At 38.8% G+C, this 19,498-nt stretch overlaps 1 pseudogene across 1 annotated transcript in view; it reads right to left on the bottom strand.

Moving 5' to 3' along the window:
* LOC146834622 (vitellogenin-A2-like) overlaps nucleotides 1-19,498 on the bottom strand; it is a 46,715-nt pseudogene that overhangs the window by 20,940 nt on the left and 6,277 nt on the right. Inside the window, exons 8-19 of the transcript XR_014960644.1 lie at nucleotides 18,460-18,617; nucleotides 18,207-18,372; nucleotides 16,195-16,320; nucleotides 14,493-14,711; nucleotides 12,050-12,273; nucleotides 11,835-11,932; nucleotides 10,667-10,791; nucleotides 10,243-10,344; nucleotides 8,073-8,192; nucleotides 7,792-7,981; nucleotides 7,549-7,642; nucleotides 1,014-1,199 (exon numbers count right to left, since the gene is read on the bottom strand). The product of XR_014960644.1 is annotated as a vitellogenin-A2-like (transcript). The remainder of the gene's footprint in view (nucleotides 1-1,013; nucleotides 1,200-7,548; nucleotides 7,643-7,791; nucleotides 7,982-8,072; nucleotides 8,193-10,242; nucleotides 10,345-10,666; nucleotides 10,792-11,834; nucleotides 11,933-12,049; nucleotides 12,274-14,492; nucleotides 14,712-16,194; nucleotides 16,321-18,206; nucleotides 18,373-18,459; nucleotides 18,618-19,498) is intronic.

Genomic DNA, 19,498 nt, shown 5'->3' with positions numbered 1-19,498 from the left:
TGCTCAGAACTTTGATAATTTACCAAATGGGCAATGAAACAGAATGTTATTAAAAGTCTGTTTTATAAGGGGCTTCCAGTTTCTAAAGATAGCCTTATGTTGGCTGTGGTTATTGATCAACCGAGATTTGTTGAGAAGTGGACAGGATTGTGACCTATGTATCCAAAGAGATAACATTGAGGGCTAAATGACTGGAATCTGTTCTTTAATAACACTACTTAAATGCCCTCTTGTTAGAGAATTGTTTAAGTTGTGTCTAACCTCTGTAATCTTGCTAGGCAAAGCTACAACAACTTTGAATATAAATAACCCTTACTTTAACAAATTACCATAGCAAAGAAAACATTAAGGGCCAGATATATGATGCATTTTACCGGTCGCAAATGGCCCATTTCAAATTGGTGGAATGCTATTCACAAACGGGAAGGGGGCACCAAGGTACCACTTCCCCTTTATGAATTAGGGCGCCAATATTTTTTCAGAGCAGGCAGTGGTTCCACAGCTTACTGCCCAGTCTAAAAAAAATATTTTAAGTTTAATTTCTGAAATGCATCCCATTTTCCTTTAAGGAAAACGGGCTGCATTAAAAAAAAATGCTTTCTTTAAAAAGCAGTCACAGACATGATGGTCTGCTGACCCCAGCAGGCCACCATCCCTCTGAGTGTTGGCCATTCACAATGGATAGCAAATTGTGACCTGCCTCATGAATATTAATGAGGCAGGTCCCTTGTGACCCATTTGGAAATCGCAAACAGTGTCTGAGACACTGTTGTACGTCATGTTTTGTGGCTCGCATATTTCAAGTTTCTAAAAATCGCACTGTGCGATTCGCAAACCCTGACAGTCGTATATGTGGCCCATGAATCCATTAGTTATAAAATGCAGTCAGATCAATTTCTCAGGAACTATAATTAAAATAGAACTTTTAATGATAATGAAACAAAACCTGGTCATTTTCAACAAATCCATGTTAATAATAAGTACACATTTTAAATAATAAACAGATGGAATACCTGGTTATTAAGAGTTCATTCTCCTGCTGGCATGGTGCTGTCTCAAACTTGATATTTTTGGCTTTCATGTCAATCTTGGCTGTGAATTTCATTGGAGCATTCGCACGAACCTTGGCATGAAACTCAATTCCAGCCTGGATGAGGTGAGTGTTGATACCCATGGTTGCCACAGTGTGCTTGTACACACTGAAAGAGAAATTAAAAGTACAATATGTGGTCATGATCTCACAATCAAGGCAAAATGACATTGTGGACCCACAGCAAAAGGTGGCCATTGTAGGTCTGCATTCATAGAATAGGAAACACTCATCTACCAACTATGTGGTGAGTATTTGTTAAAACAATATGTTTGACACTGGGGTTGTAGAGGATAGCCAGTAGAGTGAGGTAATATGAATCTAGTTTTAAAGTAGTGTACAAATTCATGTAGGTCCTGGCCTAATATAATGTCAGTCATTATCACTTTATTTGGTTGATTATAACTATAACTATAATAGTACACTACAAAAATCATCATTTAAAAACAACAAAAGCACAAAGACAAAATTAATTTCAAATATTCCAACACACCATAAAATATGAGAATAAAAACACCCCCTTCCTTATAACATAGAAAAAAGATTTGTGTGCCAATTCCTTTCACAGGTAACCGTATACACCCAGAGCATCCAATTAAGCATCAAAAGTTAAAAATATTTCATATCTTGAGGCCCCGTTTTTTCCTTTCTCTAACCGCTGCAACTAAAAAACTAACAATGTTAAATGTTTCCCATACATTGTTCAACATCTGTAAATATACTAAGGCAGGCCTTATCTGCACAAAACCCTTACTCTTTAAAAATCGGTACTAAAAAACGTTTTTTGGATATGCAGATAGTTGTCGCAATTAATTATAAAGTGCAAAGTGTCTTGGGTAGAAAAATTATCACAGGAGCAACGACCCAAATCTTCCGCTCTTCGCCACCCCTGCGGTTCTGCCAGTAAGAAATGCAAATACTTAAATCTAAACCTTATTAAAAGAAAGCGGTGGTAGGGCTTTGGTACTTAGTTTAAATACAGTTCTACTGCTGGGTTTGTTTTCAGGAGTGAATGGGCTTGTACCGTAGGTTTCATCAACTCTCTGGTCTCTCTTTCAGCTTGTATCATGCATAAGAAGTGTTTCTTGACCCAAGATAGATCCTTCTTTGATAGCTTATTTGGTGAATCAAACAGCTCTGGATGCCCTAATTTCAATATTAACTTCTTAATATAACATAACCAGGAGTACTCTATCCAGAGATAAACAGTCCCGAACAATCTCATGGTTCATCTCTAAATCGAGATCAGTCCAGATCATCATCCATTTGAGTAACAGGCCATACCAATCAGATCTGACACAAAACCAATATCCAATTCCTGATGGATAATATAGGAAGGTATTCTCTACTATTTGGAGGTCCTCTGCCTCCTTACAGCCCCATATATCAGTTCCATAATTAGTGATAGCAATACATTTTGCTCTATATATATTTAATTTGACTTGAACCGGCTTAGCCCCTAACCTGCGTGCTAAATCAAGTGCAAGCTAATAGAACCGCATCATCTGCATATAAAAGTGCTGGGATTAACCGCTCTCCCACTCAAGGGAAATCTTTACAGGCTATACACAAAGCGGAGTCTAGATTATTAATATATAAAGTAAACAATAAGATAATGTGTTCTGCCACAGTAGATCGAGAAAAAGGGAAAGGTAGACCCACATTTAGGAATATTATGCTGGCTAAATATTCTTGGATCATTAGCCTGGGTAGCAAAAGACCAACAACGTTTTACTTCTGAGATCCTTCAAGTTAAAGGCACTTGGAGAAAAGGATAAACATATGCTAGGGGCCTAATTTAGAGTTTGGTGGATGGGTTACTCCTTCACCACCAACCTTCTTACAAGTGTGTTATATCCACCGCACTTGAATTAAGGTGCATGGGATATCAGTCACATGTGTAACACATTAAAGCATCTGCCAAACTCTAAATCAGACCCTAAGTCATACTTAGGGTCTGATTGAAGATTTTAGATGATTGAAATCAAAGTCTATTTGTCTATCTGTCCTCTGATTGTCATAAATGAACAATTTCCTTTGTAGAGTAACTTTAGCACACCTCACACAGTGATACTGGGCAACTTTCTCCAAAATGTGTAGTGGGACATTCCGAAGTCTGTAAAATATGTGACAAACAGATGACTTTGTATACTTTGATACTGCACAACAATGTGCATTCTGCTTGTTTTTTTCTGAACCAATAAAAAGTGCAGCCTTGCCATTTAGATGAGACAAATGTGTAACATTTCTTATGTCAGAAATCAGTCTTAAACCATCACCTAAAACTATTTATAGCATTTGGTTACCTTGAAACTAATTTGTAACTAGCAAGTAAAGTACCATCACAGAATTGTTTTTAGAGTACTTTACAATAAATAATAGATATTGTAATTCACAGTGGGAATTTCATGCACAATGGAAGAGCAGTGTAGTATAGTCACATAAAACCAACTCACAATTAAGCAAGTGGAAACCAAGTACACAGAATAGTACAGAATAGACCTTAAAAGCGAGAATTGTAAAATTGTGTTTCAGGTACTGCAGTACTATTTTGGTGTCAGTAAAATTCACTCCCTCTCTGCATTCCACTCTCATTTCAGGACAAACTCAGGACATTCCCAGATACTGCATTACCAAGCTCACCACTCAATCTACAGGCTCTTTACCTGCACCAATATTTTCAAGCATTAAATTACTCCTCTTCCCCATTTCTTGCAACTCTGCCATTTGCCTTGACATATCACCTCTCATACCTTTTTTGGATAATCAATTTTATTGGGTTTTTAGTACAATCACAACCAATAAGATAAAAAACAGGCAAGATTCCTTTTACAAACATCAGTGCTAGGCATCAGGAAACGATCGGCATTTCTATGTCCAATCCACAGTATTCCCACAATTTCTGCCTGACCTTGGTGTGTTTTTGTGTACATCCCCTCGCTACATAGATGGAGGTCACTTGTTGGGTGCACCAGCCCAACCCTTTGCGCCACATGTCCAGTGCAGATGGATGTGGGTACTTCCATAATGGGCTAAATCTCTTTTTGCCACTAAAGTGGCTATGCCCATCATCTTTTCATTTTCTCTGGTGTCACTCAGATCACCCATGACTCTTAGTAAAGCACTCTTTCATGTGATGGTAGTATGATATTCTAGGATTCGGAACATGGTATTGCTCACCCTTCTCCAACAATGACCAATAAGGATCCACACAGCCTAGTCATGTGATCAAAATCTGTGCCAGTTTGGCTAAAGGGGGGCAGGCAGAGGTTGGTGTCTGACCCACTACCCCGCATGAGCGTTGCGGCATGAGGTATGTGTTGTGAATGTATTAAATTTGGATCATCTGGAGCTGGGAGGAGAACCATAATTAATGGTGGGGCATTCAGACATTGTACCAATCTATGTCTTCAAGAAGGCCCACCCAACAATGCTAACTGCATCGAAGGACAGTTACCTCAGGAGGTTAGGAGCATTGAGTAATAAGGTTCTGTATATAATGGGGAAACCCTTTCTTGCCAAGAGCCCCCATCAGGAGATTGGCCTCTAGTTTGCCATACTCAGGTTGGCCCATTAACTCAGTTTTCCATTTTGTCTGTGTCAGAGCTAGAGGTATTTATGTAACTGGATTTTTGACAGCTTGAATTGTGTCTGTACTTCCTGAAAGGAGATTAGTTATGTACCCAAGCGTAAATATCCTGACACTGCCCATTTGGTGAACCCCTCCAAGTGTGAGCTTTGCCGGATGAGGCGCTCCTGCCACAGGGCAGTCTGGAGGGTGGTCTACTCGACCATTCTGTGGAGTGTAATATCACTCTCCAGGTAAGAAACACCAGTTGTGGTATGTCAAGGAGGGTTTGGGGTATTGGGTACCCATATAGCAGTCCCATCACCTTATCCAGACCCAGTATGGAGAGTTCTGAGTGGTATGATGGGTTGTTCAAGCGCTTGCACATCCAGTCATTGATCACTAGTAGGTGGGTGACTGGGTTTTATAGTTATATGTCGGCCATCCCAATTCATTGGTCAAATGTTCAGAGCCAACATTTGGCCATGGACATGCAGGGGGCCCATATGTTGGAACAAATATATGCAGCCAGTTTCATGAATTAGCTGTTGGGAATCTTTAAAGGGAAGTTTTGAAATGTGTAGTGGAAATGAGAGAGGATCATTATTTTAAATAGGGCAATAGATTTTAGTATATTGAGTGAAAAGAAGCTCAGCATATTAGGTCTGTTTTCATGTTGGTGGCTAAAGGGCTGAGGTGTAGGCTGCATGTGAGGTTCAGTTTCAACAGCCAGCATAACCTTGTTGGTAAGAACTGTATACTATAAATAACTTTTTCATAGCATGGACTGCAACTATTTATCGATTATTCTTTTAATTTACCTGCCTTATTCAATCGCTTTTGTTGTACCTTCCTTATTCCCTTAGAGTACGCTTTCAACATGGCTCATAGTTCCCAAGGGAAAAAGAAAGATACTTTTAAGAGGTTTTTCGTTTGCATCAATGGCATCCACTGAACCTATTTTTGTGGTAGCTTTGGTATAGCATGCATCAAATGCCTGTCGCCACTCACTCATCAGTCTGCCCTAGTGGCCCCACTTTCACTCAACTGGCTAGGTAGACTATGATAATATAACACTCTGCCTCTTTAAAACATTTCTCAAATTAGCACATTAGCACTGCTTACTGCCTAAAAAAATTCCATTGCCCAACACCCACAGTTGTAGAGATTGTTGTTCAGGTAGTTGATAAATAAAGATAGTACCAAATTAATTTTCTATACCCTTTTCTCTGCTTGTCCATTTCAGCACAATGAGCAATTGATAATATCCCTCGGCTATCATCAGTATCGTTCCTAATATACCTGAGCTATCATCAGTACCATTGGTTTTAATATTATAAGACAAATGTTGTAAATCTCTTCAAATATGCACAGTTTATACAAATCAGAGGAAAGTGGGATACAGAGATAGTATGTTTCTAGTTTCAGAAGTCTTTTGCCATTTCACTAGGCCTATTAAATGCTTTTTTATAAGACCCTGTGAGTTTGGAAAGCACTTTGAAAGAGCTTTTGTGCGGGTATGGGATATAATGGCACACATGCCAAATGTATAATATTTACAGCTTGTGGAACATTACCTTGAACACATCCCTGTCTTTCTTGTAATCTTGAACAGGTGAGGCTTGTGTTTTCTTCTGTGCTCATGAGTTTTGTAGGTTCTCATACCAAAAATACCTTTCAAAATTCTCCTTAAAATTCCCTCTTGGTTAATAAATGTAATGCACAGCTGATAAAGTGTTGTGTCGAACGTAGAAAAGATGTAGGGTTGAACGACTCTCTTTCTAAGTGACACACACTCTATTAAGTCATCTAGTATCAACCAGTGCTTCCTTTATCAAACATTGCCTCTCCTACTTTTAACTGAGTACAAAAATTAAACAATAAATGTTTTTCTCCTCTTTCAATTATGCCAGTTACATCTTAATGTTCTATGAATCATGTTTCTTCACTTTAAATTCCTCTCATTAAAACAAATAGCTGTATTTTTCTGTTATAAATATGCTACCTTGACTAAAGGTCACTGGGAACAAGATGCCTGGTGTTTGTAAATATGACACTTGTAAATGGGATTACATTTAAATGATGAGTTTTATGGGATCCCTATAAACATATAGTTAACTATTTAGTTCAATTTCCCCCCATTTTGAAGTGTCATATTTGCACACAGCAGGCATCTTACTCCCAGTGACTGGTAGACACATATTTATAACTGTAAAATACAGGCATTATTTTAAGTGAGAGAAATTTAAAACACAGAAAAATGTTACATATCATGAACATTTTTTCAGAGCATTTTCTCCCATTTAAAAAAATGGTTAAATGTTTGTTTTATAAATGTAACAATGCCATATATGATGAAAGGCATTCCAGTGCCTCAAGTACAAACGATATAGGCTCTCACTGTCACCCATACACATTTATCCCATTCACACGTACATATGTTCATACATGCCAAAAGACCACACTCTCACTGACACATATGGTAGTCCTGTCATGGTGCCCCTAGTCAAAGTATTTTGTTGAAACCAAAGTATCAGGTTCTATGGACATTAGGCTTAAAGTCGATGGAGCTGGCCGTGATGGTGTTTGGCAACAATGCGTGAGTTGCTTAGCTTTCAGTAGCTCATGATGAATTTCACAGATCAGAAGAAGCTCTCACTACTGAAAAGATTTGAGACACCTGACCTAGACACACCTGGCTAGTATTTGGAGTCTAACTGTTATATCTGACTTTTTATTATTTAAAAACAAATTGCTAGGATTATGGCACTTTTTTCAAATGTAGTTGGGGAAGTTCAGAAAACCGTCACCCTGGAGATGAAGAATGATCACTTTTCCCTCTTAAATTTCTGTCAGTCTTCATTGGATAATGATTATATAGTTATTTTACCTTGGAGCTACATCAGCGTGAACCTGGATGTTAGACTCAAGAAGCTGAGCAAGGCTGAAATCCGAGGATGGAGAGGGGGACACTTTAACATCAGCTGTAAAAGAAAGATTAGTATTGAAACAGAAATAAAGAAACATTCAAAGCAGGCACATATCTCTGTGCATCACTAGTTCAATAACAGACTGTTGTTCTCAACACTCTTTCTTGACATAGGTATTCAATAACTTATTATTAATAACGTACTGTTAACAGCAGCATTCGCTACAGCAGCAGAATATATGCTCAATTCCATGGGCAGACCAACACAGGTGGGAACGATCTGTCGAACCTCAGCTGCCAACACCGGCTGGGCATATTGCCCAGCAACACCATTAAGAAGTTTGTTGATAACGGTCTTCACCATACTGTGCCTTGCTGCTGGTTCATTGAGAGCCTGTGGTAAATGAAATAAACCAAAAAATCGTTGAATCAGAGGTACTGCTGCTGTAGAGCGCTATGAGAATGCATAATTGAGCTGTGGTTACCTTAATGGCAGTCTGAATAAATTCCTTGTTAATGTCAAGGAACGCCAACTCCTGGCCAAACAGTTTGATGTAAGTCGAGATTAATGGGGCATCTGCAGGCAGTGCCTTAAAGCCCAGCAGCTGTGGAAACAGAGAACACAAGTTGTAAGAAATAGAAACTGCTTTATATAATCAAATTGCTTTGTAAAACTAAGTTCACAAAGTAATTTGTGTATGATGTAAAGCTCTTGAAGGTGGGTCCCATTTGGGTTGGCATTTCATAGGCCTCTGCCAGTAACTGGTTCCAGCATTGACTCTGCTGGGCCCCCCATTTTAACTTACCAGCCAGTAGAAGAGGTGTACAGAATCAGTGTGCACCTGGGATTCCGGCAACATGTTGAAAACTATGAGGAAGTGACACCCTCAGCTGCTTCTTTCAGGATATTTGCTTGAGGAGCCTCTGTCTTTGCTGCAACTAGAGAGACCTGTTATCTCCCTGAGAGAGAGTGCTATAGGTTCTCAGACTAGCTATCCAATATATGCTGATTGATATAGTCTTCCCAGGGAGAAGTTGGGTCTCTGGATGCCGCTACATTAGAAAGGGTTTTTAGGTTACTTATTGCAGTCCCTTAAATGATCTAATATAATTGTCCTATGTGCAATGTGATCTTTTGTTGTGGAATCTGTCACCGCAGAAGTCACACATTAAATAACAGGGTTGCAAGATCACCTATGTTTGAACTGTCTCCCCTCTATTGCCTGAGAATCCTTCTACAAGTTTATGTAATGGAAACTATGGAAACCATTTAGAGTCTGGCAGAACAATCATCCTACTATAATCCAGCAGTGCTCCTGTTCCACAAAAACTGAAGTTGCTCCATTTTATTTAGGTAGAGTTTCTGACCCTAGAACCTCAGCAGGCTCTGGCAACGGAGACTCCTGATCCGGTCACCCACCTTCCACACCCACATTCAACACCCTTTGTATGGTGCTAACAGAGGGATAGACTAAGTACAAGCCACCTGGGCAATCAATCAATCAATCAATCACTCAAGATTTTGTAAAGAACACTACTCACCTGTTAGGGTCTCAAGGCGCTGAAGACCCTACGATAGAGTACATATACCTTGCATGCCAAGGCCATTGATTTGCTATTGCCCTAATTTAGGGGCTTGTTTCAACAAGTTATGCTGACTGGTTAATGATGCATGGTGGTTGGTTGGCAGTTAAGCTCATATCATGTTAGCAGAAGCACTTTCATCAATATGCGGTTCACCAACAAGACAGAAATCTCTAACTCTGATGGTTGGTGCTCTGCCAGGGAGGTACAAACAAGGACCTCAGGTGCAAAGTGAGCTCTAAATTAGCTAGATTATGTGTAACTGTCTTTACCTCAGATGGGGCATAGTAATTGCACCTACATATTTTGTTCATATTGCAACATTGTAAAATGGAGTGACCCAGTCCATTTAATGCCTAGCACATGCTAGTCACACCAAATGACGTTTCAGACACAGAGCAAGAACTGCCTTTTCTAAAAGGCTTGTTATCATTAGACAAACCCATTCCGGAATCCTTGTTCTGTTTTTATCCACTATTATTTTAAATATGGTTTGTGCTTTGAGTTGGTCTCACTAATGTAACTTGTCAGAAAATGAGTAAATGGTACATAAAAAAGGAGATGCATATCTATGAAAGATAGATTTAATATACATTGTTAGGATCAATTTTAGTTTTATTGGAAATTGTTAAATGAAATTGTAGTGTTTTTTAACAGAAGGCGAAAGAGGTTCGCGTTTTTGTAAAATCTTCTGATTTCTGGCATATGCAGCAAATCCTGACAGCATTAACACGTCCGCAGCCAGCAATAACCCGCCTGGGGTACATGTCCATCTGACTGAAATCAGTGGGCTTTATATTGCCGCTCACCTCTAAATCAGAACCAACATTAATTGGGCAATTTTAGCAAAAGAAACTGTGAAAGCATTACTCTTGTGAGATTCAATAACTACCTGAAATTGTTAATGTTATAATTAGTGCACATAGTGTGAACTTGTGAGAAGCATTTGCTGGGAGTCTGTTCTATGTTTCAAATGCATTTACCGACTCAAGTAGACATGGATGTGTCATGATATTTATGGAAATCTTGCCATTAAATAATAAATGTAACAAATATGAATGAATGCCTTACCGTTTTTACAATCTGCTGGATTTTCTTGCGCATTGGATATTCAGCAAATGGAATATTCTGTTTCCTGAGAGTTTGTTCCAGACCTTCTGCTCGGACAGCAATCTAGTAACAAATAATCAATTGTTAGTTTCTGTATGAAGGGAGTGATGCATCAATTAGGAACATGTTGAGCCCTGATTTGGTATATTAAGAATGCAATAATTATTCCCTTAAAGCGACATGCGCAGAGAAGGAGGCATGTGCTTGTAATTTTGAGTTTAAAAAGTAATGCCTTTAGTTCACAAGGTTCCTCCTATCTCCTGATACTCTGATACACACGTTTAACTATATCTGCCTTTGCTTCAGTTAAAACGATAATCCATCCATTCTTTATTTACTGGTCTAGAAGTCTGTTTTTTTACCAGGACAGTCTAACAGTCTTTACCTCTAGAATATCAGCCTCTGCACCAGTTATGTACCCTCGGGTTTTGGCAAGCAGGAACACCGGGAACATTGTGTTAGCGCTGTTCATGAACAAGACATCTGCAGTTGCTCCCGCCATAAGTGCATCTATAGTGAAAGAATAAATACATGTTCTTTTTTAAAAAATGACATAGATGGTTCATCTTCCTGCTGCTTTATTGTCACAATCCGATACGGTCATGACATCTCAAGATGCTGTCCAAGATACCACGTTTCCAGGACACTTGCACCTAATAATAACACTTCACGCCATCAGGGTACAATGCATTGAACTTACATTATGCAAAGAATTCAGAGAAAATGCTGTCAAAATATATATGATCAGAAAGACCATATGTCACTTCTATATACCACCTAAAGATGCTGATCATCAATGTTGATGTAGAGGAATGTGTTATTGGCCAACTGAGGCACACATCACTGAGTGGTGTCTCAATCTGATCCAAAGGCATTCAAGGATTTCCACCTTAGCACTGTGTGCAAGTAGGTGAACCCCTTAATGATTGACTGTCACTGTCTAGTAATTGTTTATCCTACAAACTTTTGTTTGAATGGCTCCTTTCTGTCACCATCAAATATCAAGGAGTCCCCAAACACTACTTTGAATGTCTGTTCTAAAGCAAGGAGTTTACATACTTTCAATTTGGGTTACTCCAGATTTTCATATCAGAGATCCTTGTAGTACTCCTGGCATCAACAGGAAACTGTTTACAGCCTGTCCATGAGTAAGTTAGCTATTTACCGGAAAATGTGTATTTTGTTCAACTGTGTCTGTGTCAGAGCATTGATAATTGTACTAAAGGCAATCATGACAGTGAATGAAGGTGTGAAGTTTTCTATAATATGCAAAATATCATCTGTCTGTAAAAATGTGGAGGACTTTTGACATGTAGAGAAAGAATACTTATAAAATCAGGAGTTAATTACATTGTTCTTATATGAACACTTGAACACTATTACTTGACTGTAGACATAGCTCTGTAGCACTCCATCGGTCAGCTGTATATATTTTTGTATTAAGCATTTGTATGAGCTATGTCAAATCTGGTATAGTTTGGGTAAGTTGAAGACAGACCCTCAAAACAAATCAAAAAGTGCTCAAGTATTTTCTGTGCATGTTATGTACTTACATTGGAATGAACCGAAGTGTAAAGCTTTGCTGTAACGATAGCTCATTCTGTCGAGTATTGGGTTCAACATCTTTACAGCAACACTGGAAGCAGCAGCCCTAAAAGAAATGATGTTAACTCTCATCATTGAGGTCTTGTTAAATATGAGCTGGCATATATGATCACATTTTATTATATGCTTTTATCCATAACTTAACTTCTACTTTGATGCTTACACTTGATGGAGTGATGGGACATTGTTTCTGGACAAAGCCTTCATCTGTGAATAGACAAAACTTGCGAGTTGCAGGTTCACTTTGCTCTCCTTTGATGCAATGTTGGCTATGGTTGTTACTAAGGCGAGACCAGGCTTGGTTTCAAATAGAACCACGGAGGCCATCATCCGGACTTCGGTACGAACCCGGCGGTCCATGAAGATCTGCAGAAGAATTTCCTGAACCTACAGAGAGAAACATAATATATGTACTTAAATAGCTAGTGTAGAAACACATCACCAGTATCCATTGATGCACATTTACCTTTTTGAAAAATGGATGTATTAGCATTGATATATAGCTTGATACCCAAAAGACACTGTGGGGTATGTAGTTACTAAAGAGGCACCTTCCTGCCTAGTTATTTCTCCATCTGTCTAAGATGGTATCAGGATGGCTGACATGCAATAATCAAAAATTGTCCAACCTTTAAAAACCATCTATCTTTAGCGCAACTACAACAACAGAATCACCAGATGCTATGGATGTTCAACTACTATTCAACAGATTTAGATTACATTTTCAATGTAGTCCATAGGAAGCACCAAATTGTGATTCAAAATTCTATTTCTAAAATGTGCAAGTGATAAGATGTGTCAGAGTATCAGTGAAGTAGACGCACTCTATACAAGATGTGTTCTCCAACAGCACATTTACCATTCTCAGGGTGTGAATCTGTAGATCTGTTTATGTGCCTGAACCTGTAAATCTCTTGCTATGAGAAGCAGTATGTTACCTTGAAATAATTTATGTTACCGTAAAACACAGTTTGTTCCCTCTAATTTCATATTTTGGTCTTTCTTGCAAATCTTATTTTTAGTAATGGAGATCCTTGTGTAAAAAGGTCATAAAGCCTGTATGTGAAACTGTCAGGTATTTGAAAGACTATTTTCACATACAAAAAGTGTAAGTTATAACAAGATAAGGATGAGAATTTTCTTAAATTCAGAGACTCCATATATGTAGGATTAGGAAAACAAGAGCCTGTGAGAAAATGTATGTAAATCGGAAAGTTCAGTCGGGAATTACCATGTTTTCCCTGACACATAATCATGTTTCTGCCCCCATCGATATTCGCATATGCATCAGAGGCATTTTTCCTATACTATGTTTGCAATTATTGATGAAATATTGAAGTAAGGGAAACATTGGGAATTCTGGTGTTACTTTACTAGACATCTGTTCTTATTTAATTATTTAATTACAGATTTTTAATGAAAGAGTGTTAATCACTACTGAAGAAAAGAGCAGAAATGTATAAGAAAGAAACACAAAAATGTCATTTAGAATTAATTACTTCTTGTGTGTCTCTACAATGGTGAAAAGCCTATTACAAAATAAGCTGCTGTCTGTCAATTTTTGTCAGAGATGAATCACACTCTATTGTCTTATATTGGATCTCCAGTGAAATACACGTAGGAGCCATCTGATTCTGACAAGAGACGTCTGTAGTCCTCAGGTTTTGTTTGTGATATTTTATATCAGAAAACATCACTAAAGTAAAAATTTCCCGCTTCTTGGAGTCTTCCAGAAACCCTGACTGAGAAAATGACAGTATTTGTAAACACCCATCCAGTGGACTATCTGAGTATATTAAATGACATCAAGAATAAATAAATGTATACTTCAACTCATACTATGTTTAACATATGTGATCTATTTTCTTTTTGTTGTGTTGCTTTAAAAGAAGGCATACCTAATGTAAAATTACTACCAACGTGCCTGAACAAGAAACATATTTTTCAGTAGAATCTTTATACTCATACTGATAAGTATGGTGTGCACATAGAATGCCACTACATTGGAACTACACAAACCTTCCATGGAAAGGTAAATTGAATGTTCTTGCTTGGGGAATACAGTAGATCAGAGAATGTTTCGTTGGCTAATTAGCAATGGTTTATGTTAAATCTGAGATATATTCATGCCACTCTGTAAGTGGGATATTTACTGACACCAGAATGTGATAATGGAAAATTTTACAAAAACGTCCAGAGATGAAATTAGGGCACACAAGCACGTATGAAGGCACACACACTCAGATGCCCTAACTAGTATGATTTTATTTGAACAACATTTGGAAACACATCTTTGAAAGACAGCGCCATTTGTGCATGAAGTGTAGCCAAGATATGAAGTATAGTTGGCCCTTTAATGACCCAACAGACCACAATCAGTGCACATAGCCACAAATAACTACATTAATCATTGTATTTTGTGTAAAGATGAAGCTTCTGAGCTGTTCTAGGTTTTTTATGGTGCTAGTATGTAGGCAAACCAAACCAGTGAAAGGGATATTCAATCAAACATTGTGCTTAGGGTAAATTGGACAATTATTCTTTTGAAGCTGGTATGCATCTTTGTATGATGGTTGCTTTGATGAATCTTGCTCCTTCTCTCTTACCCTTCTCGGATCCTCCTTTGCAATGTTTCTCAAAGCCATCACTGCATCAGTCTGGATCCTAACAGGGAGCTGATAAGCACTGGAGGCGAATCCTGGCAGGAACTTCTGGATCCGCTTGATACTGGCTGGCTGGCCTGCATTTCCAAGAGCCTTCAGAGCCAGCGCCATGTCCTCTTCATGGGCATTGTTGGACGCCTCAGCTGCCAAGTCATGGAGGGGCTGCGAACGAAACACATCTAATGCTCATTATTTCGCCTCTCTTTCAATGTCATGCTCTCTTGCCAAATCTTCATTTGTACATTCTTTTATATATTAATTCCATAAAGAATGATAGAAGGACATATGTCAATAACATAGCTGTTTTCCACCCAGACATGATGTTTTAGACAATGAAAGTGAAGCTTGCGATATCAATGATGTAACTTCTCAATCCGATGTGAAAAACACATTCTACTGACATGTATTTCTTCATACACCATTATATATCATGTAAGCTCCCCCATAAAAATCACCCAATATATTACAGAAATGAGCAATGCAGAGGAAGTAGAGTCATTCTCACAATAGTCTTCAAGAGCACTAAACAGAAGGAGTTACTATTAGCTAATTAAATTGTGCTCAATTTGCCAACCTCTGAAAAATGGAAAGCTGATTTGGCCTTTTTGAGATTTGTACTAAGATCTCCAGATAGCTCACAGAAGTCAGCGGTGAGCATTTACCTCACTGAGTTGCCAAACTGCATCCTTTAAATTAGTGGTTAATAACCTTTTGACTTCTGTGGGCCAACACCTAATCATTACTGGAATCCGGGGACCCCCAATGAGTCATTATTGGAAACCAGTGACTCCAGCCTAACCATTTGAGATGATTTGAACCGCAAAACAATACACAAAAAATACAGAAACAAGCCCTTATCAAACACATTTGATGCACTTGCTCGGCTCCCATGAATCAATATGAAGATACTAACTTAATTTGTAGCCCTCAATATCAAATTCCTTCACATTTTTTGTCATGTTTACACTTTGTTTCTTTATTTATATACACTTAAATATTCTATTTATTATTTAATTTTCTAAGCAGTTGTAGAACCCGCCCCGAGGAGTCCATAGACCACAGGTTAAGCTAAGAACCAGTGCTTTAAACTATGTGAGAGATTAACATACCCAGCATGTTGCCACCTTCTCTAAAGACCTCTGAGTCTTACATTCTACCCTTTCCCAGAATCCAAACGAAAGATGGTTTCCGCTTCTGCAGTTTTCACTGCTCTAGTGCCATAGCAGTGAATAACTGGGTTTCAAACTGTGCGTTCAATATAAGGGCTCTCCACAAAGCCACCAACACCTACACCTGCATGTAGGGAACCTGAGTTAATACTGCTCTACATAAACTATAATTATCCATTAAAGATTTTGATTTTTACCACAAATTAAAAGGAAAAAAGTAATCTGTTATGAAGACACCCATGTTCCACATGAGCCATGGTCTACTGGATATGCTGCATGCATGCAGGAGAATTATTTCCACCTGGTACATTTATTTGAGGGTGTGCAAATAGAGTTAGGAACTGTTTTAGTATTGGTGCTTATTAGGAGATGAGGACATACCATGCTTATTTCTGGATTTGATTCAGCACTTTCTACTGGTGCCTACCAGGTGGTACGAATGGACACAAAATGGTCAATACTGAAAAGTTACTCACGGATAGAGCTTCCTCAGGACAGGAAGAGTGTGCACCACAGTACTTGTTCACCATGGACCCGTATGCCAGGATCGCTGCCTTGTAGACAGCAGGGGATTTCTGATGTTGTGCCACTTTCATTAAATCCTGCAGGGTTAGGGACAGAGGTAAACCATTGACATGTAGATCATGTTTATTTTATACACCACTCATGTTATGGATATTTTCATATTTTTGCAATTATGTAAAATACGGTTCAAAATAAGAGATGGCAAACACATTGCAAAAACTAACATCATCTAGTTATATTATATAGGGCTGCACTCTAGAGAACAACATTTTAACAACTGATTTTCCAAGATGGGACTTGGTTAACATGAAATTTTGTACTCCTTGTGGAACTTCATACACTGGTAGAATAGAGGCTAGGCAGCCAAGAATATATTGGTGAAATGGTGAGCCCAATTAATTATAGGTGTGTAATAGCAACGACAAGGTGATTTTAAAAGCCATTGGTGGCATGGAGTTATGGACAGAGCAGTTCTAATACAGTTAAAATTAGAATTTCACTTGTTTCCAATAGTATGAAATGCAGAAAATTTGGAAAAAATACCTATGCCGAATTCTTCTTAAAAGTCCTGTTTAGGAAATTAAAATTATAATTTGCATCCTAAGTGAGACATTTTTTACAAACTGCCTCTAGCAGCAAACTGATGGATGGGATGCTAGAATTCATTTTAGCACTGAAGATCACTTGGGTCTGCATTCCAGTCATTGTTGTTTATCCAACATCTAGCAGAGATCAGTCACATGAAAATCCATCATTAGCCTGTTCCAGTGGGAACAGTGCAGCCCAAACTGCCAGACAGGCCATCAAGGAGAGAAGCAACCCCGCACCAGCTGATGTGGCATAGTGTCTGACAAAATGGTTTGGGTTGCTTGTGTTCTCATTCAGATGGGATGTGGTCTGGAAATTCAAGCTGGACGATTCCTTCTGAGCAAGGACCAAAGCTGACTTGCATAAGGCTGGTCTCTGTCTGAAGTGACATTGAAGGTAAAACATGGGGACTGGAATACAACTCTAGTGCTTATCAGTGGCTGAGGCTTTTTGCAAGCATTCCACACATCACATTTATGGTTTCCTGTGCTCATTGTGACAGAGGATTGAAGCAATTCATTATTGAGAAGGTGTAAAAAGGGCAATCAATTGTGTTCAAATTCAGACCAGGCATTAGGTTGGTATTTATTGTTCCTACTGGAACAGGACCAAGGCTGATTTGTACATCTGAAGTGTCATAGTGGGATTAAAATCTTGAACTGGACTGCAGCCTGAGTGATTGGTAGTTGCTGAAACTTTTTGCAAGGACTCCAACCGTTATCTTTGGGGTTTTTTCAGTGTTACAAATTGGGCACTAAAATAGTTAATCTTCAGACTGGGATTAAGTGAATGATTACAAAGATAAATCAGATTTTTAACACTCCATTTCAAATGGCCCCACAGTTTATCCTGCTAGTATGCCTTGTCCCAAACTACAAATCATTCTCCTCTTGACCAAGAAATCAAAAGAGCCAGGCTCTCCTCACAGACAATCAAAGTTTAGCAGCCCATTGGGGAAGGGTAGTCACATGAACCACAGATGGGTGGGTAAATTAACTTACCCTTGTGATAGAAAATATAGCTTTAGTTGTGGGTGACTCAGGAAGTAAATCAACTGTGGATGAGTACCCCTAGATAATCATGTGTCCTGACTATTGTTCCAGTGTTTATGCAGTAAATAGGATCCAAGTCAATGGTACTGGTTACAATAATGTTGTAGTTTGCTTTGTACTTCAGCAGAGGTACCCTTACTGTAACACTGATTTGATGGTATTGCATATATGTTGACCCAGGCCCCAGTTCGGGGAACCATTAAGTGAGGGCGTTTGGGTGTTTTATCACCCATTTACCTTAAGTGATACAACATTGTCCTCCTCACATGATTTATGCAGAATATGTCCTTGTAATGAAATTACAAACATCTGAGCTGACTCACTTGAGCGACTTGTAAGGTCTGGTGATCTGCTTTAGTGAACTGGACAGCTAGGGTTACAGCCTGGGCTGCCTCCCTGGGGCTCAGCTCCTCATTGTGGATCTTCTGCTTGATAACCTTCAGTGCATCAATGGTTCCCACTGCTGGGATGGCATTCAGCAGCCAGCGTCTGCATATAACGTACAAATCCCATTAGTTAAACAGAAGCAATCCCAGTATTATAAGTCATTACTGTGACATTATGATAACTAATCACCTGTACTGAGGTCTTTCTGCAAACTGCTTCCATATGGCTTGGATATTTTCGTAGTTTGCAGCACGAAGAATCTGGGCAAGCTGTAAGAATTTGGCAGGAGCATCGGCATGTAACTGTTGTTGATTATTTTGCACTAAATGCTGCAGCGTTTCTGCGACCTGTACCAAAAAGGAAAATCGATGGAATTCATTTTTAACAAAAAAGAAAATATTCAGGAAAAAGAGAATGAAACATAATGGACAATATCTCCCAAAAAGCAAGATTCAAATTGCTAAATTAGTTATTACTGTCTGTAAGGGCATTGGTCCATGTTGCATTAGTTGATGGGTAAGTTATGGTTTCCTAGAATTGTCCAGAGAGGGATGCTCTAGAGGTGCAGCATGCATCAGTGTGACAAACAACAGATGCCATTTATCATTAATAAAAACAGAGGCAAAAACAGAAGGCATAAAACCTTCAGTGTAATAACAGAATCATTGTATGGCTGCTATTGCATAACTTTTATACCGGTACTAACTAAACTCTGACACATCTTGAGGGCTGGTTGGTGCTAGCGAAATCTTTTTAAAAAGTAATAAATGAGAGATTGTTTTCCCAAGTATATCCGTGAATTGTTTCCCAAATGTAAGCACAGCCTGTGCCATATAACCTCTGTAAATAGTGAGACCACAAAAGAGACCACAAAAGGAACAACTCTTTGCTTACTGACTGCTAATGGAGCCTGTGTTGGGTCCTATTGATCAATCGCTTTCAATACATCATTGGTTAAGATCTTTGTGTGTGGAGTGACCGACTGAGGATTAGATATAGGGGTTGATCCCCACTTTTGCTACATCATAAATAAATTCCAGACTGCTGTTACAGGACTCTCTGAGAGCCTGTCAGCCTGAGAGCCTAAGGAACTGGCTCTAGCACAGTTTTGGGAGGGTAGGGTGTGGGAGGGTAGTAGGGTTTGGCTCAAGGTGGCCAGGGATTTTTTTTTTACATTTGACCATTTGGGACAGGAGGGAGAGGACATGTCATGCATGGCTCCCCCATT

Source organism: Triturus cristatus, chromosome 4_2 (genome assembly GCF_964204655.1).
Source record: "Triturus cristatus chromosome 4_2, aTriCri1.1, whole genome shotgun sequence".
NCBI classification, from domain to species: Eukaryota; Metazoa; Chordata; class Amphibia; order Caudata; family Salamandridae; genus Triturus; species Triturus cristatus.
Note: the sequence above shows the minus strand (reverse complement) of the source record. Positions and strands in the feature narration are given on the sequence as shown.